Raw genomic sequence first — 2,763 nt, 5'->3', positions numbered from 1 at the left:
GGAAAGGTTATTGCTGCTGCTGATGGCAGGATGCTCTGACCTGTGAGCCAGTCACAGCCAATCACAGCGCGGCATTCAGTCTTGAGACTGGGGAGCTGACCAATCAGAGGGCTCGGATGCGAGGGAGCGCTCTTTAGGTATCAGGAGTGACCCGTTATGTGCCGGCAGGTAGTGGAGCGGGATGCTGCGGCTGCAATGCGCTGTGTGTCCCCCGCTTACACCTCACTGCAGCTGCACGATGGGAGTGGTAGTCCGGCAACAGCTGGAGAGCCACAGGTTGGGGGACACGTCCTTATAGAATGGAATGACTGCTGGCTGGTCCTGTGGATGGGATGTCTGGTATGGGGGTCCTAGTGCAAGGGCAGTATGGGGGTCCTAGAGCATAGACAGTATGGGGGTCCTAGAGCAAGGACAGTATGGGGGTCCTAGTGCAAGGACAGTATGGGGGTCCCAGGGCAAGGACAGTATGGGGGTCCTAGAGCATAGACAGTATGGGGGTCCTAGAGCAAGGACAGTATGGGGGTCCTAGTGCAAGGGCAGTATGGGGGTCCTAGAGCATAGACAGTATGGGGGTCCTAGAGCAAGGACAGTATGGGGGTCCTAGAGCATGGACAGTATGGGGGTCCCAGGGCAAGGGCAGTATGGGGGTCCTAGAGCAAGGACAGTATGGGGGTCCCAGGGCAAGGACAGTATGGGGGTCCTAGAGCAAGGACAGTATGGGGGTCCTAGTGCAAGCACAGTATGGGGGTCCCAGGGCAAGGGCAGTATGGGGGTCCCAGTGCAGGGACAGTATGGGGTCCCAGGGTATGGACAGTATGGGGGTCCCAGTGCATGGACAGTATGGGGGTCCCAGTGCAGGGACAGTATGGGGGTCCCAGTGCAAGGACAGTATGGGGGTCCCAGTGCAAGGACAGTATGGGGGTCCCAGTGCAAGGACAGTATGGGGGTCCCAGGGCAAGGACAGTATGGGGTCCTAGAGCATAGACAGTATGGGGGTCCCAGTGCATGGACAGTATGGGGGTCCCAGTGCAAGGCCAGTATGGGGGTCCCAGGGCAAGGACAGTATGGGGTCCTAGAGCAGGGACAGTATGGGGGTCCCAGTGCATGGACAGTATGGGGGTCCCAGTGCAAGGCCAGTATGGGGGTCCCAGGGCATGGACAGTAAGGGAGTCCCAGTGCAAGGACAGTACGGGAGTCCCAGTGCAAGGACAGTACGGGGGTCCCAGTGCAAGGAAAGTACGGGGGTCCCAGTGCAAGGACAGTATGGGGGTCCCAGTGCATGGACAGTATTGGGGTCCCAGGGCAAGGACAGCATGGGGGTCCCAGGGCAAGGACAGTATGGGGGTCCCAGTGCAAGGCCAGTATGGGGGTCCCAGGGTAAAGACAGTATGGGGGGCCCAGTGTAAGGACAGTATGGGGGGGCCCAGGGTATGGACAGTATTGGGGTCCCAGGGCAAGGACAATATGGGGGTCCCAGTGCAAGGCCAATATGGGGGTCCCAGGTTAAGGACAGTATGGGGGGTCCCAGGGCAAGGACAGTATGGGGGTCCCAGGGCAAGGCCAGTATGGGGGTCCCAGGGCAAGGACAGTATGGGGGTCCCAGTGCAAGGACAGTATGGGGGTCCCAGTGCAGGGACAGTGTGGGGGTCCCAAGGCAAGGCCAGTGTGGGGGTCCCAGTGCAAGGCCAGTATGGGGGTCCCAGTGTAAGGACAGTATGGGGGTCCCAGTGTAAGGACAGCATGGGGGGTCCCAGGGCAAGGACAGTATGGGAGTCCTAATGTAAGGACAGTATGGGGGTCCCAGGGCAAGGACAGTATGGGGGTCCCAGTGTAAGGACAGTATGGGGGTCCTAGTGCAAGGACAGTATGGGGGTCCCAGTGCAGGGACAGTATGGGGGTCCCAGTGCAGGGACAGTATGGGGGTCCCAGTGCAGGGACAGTATGGGGGTCCCAGTGCAAGGACAGTATGGGGGTCCCAGTGCAGGGACAGTATGGGGGTCCCAGTGCAGGGACAGTATGGGGGTCCCAGTGCATGGACAGTATGGGGGTCCCAGTGCAAGGACAATATGGGGGTTCCAGTGCAAGGACAGTAGGGGGGTCCCAGTGTATGGACAGTATGGGGGTCCCAGTGCAGGGACAGTATGGGGGTCCCAGTGCAAGGACAGTATGGGGGTCCCAGTGCAGGGACAGTATGGGGTCCCAGGGTATGGACAGTATGGGTGTCCCAGGGCAAGGACAGTATGGGGGTCCCATTGCAAGGACAGTTTGGGGGTCCCAGTGTATGGACAGTATTGGGGTCCCAGGGCAAGGACAGCATGGGGGTCCCAGTGCAAAGCCAGTATGGGGGTCCCAGGGTAAGGACAGTATGGGGGGTCCCAGGGCAAGGACAGTATGGGGGTCCCAGTGTAAGGACAGTATGGGGGGTCCCAGGGTATGGACAGTATTGGCGTCCCAGGGCAAGGCCAGTATGGGGGTCCCAGTGCAAGGCCAGTATGGGGGTCCCAGGGTAAGGACAGTATGGGGGGTCCCAGGGCAAGGACAGTATGGGGGTCCCAGGGCCAGGACAGTATGGGGGTCCCAGGGCAAGGACAGTATGGGGGTCCCAGTGCAGGGACAGTATGGGGGTCCCAGTGCAAGGACAGTATGGGGGTCCCAGGGCAAGGGCAGTATGGGGGTCCCAGGGCAAGAACAGTATGGGGGTCCCAGTGCATGGACAGTAAGGGGGTCCCAGTGCATGGACAGTATGGGGGTCCCAGGGCAAGG

This window comes from Dendropsophus ebraccatus, chromosome 12 (assembly GCF_027789765.1).
Source record: "Dendropsophus ebraccatus isolate aDenEbr1 chromosome 12, aDenEbr1.pat, whole genome shotgun sequence".
Taxonomy (NCBI): Eukaryota; Metazoa; Chordata; class Amphibia; order Anura; family Hylidae; genus Dendropsophus; species Dendropsophus ebraccatus.
Note: the sequence above shows the minus strand (reverse complement) of the source record.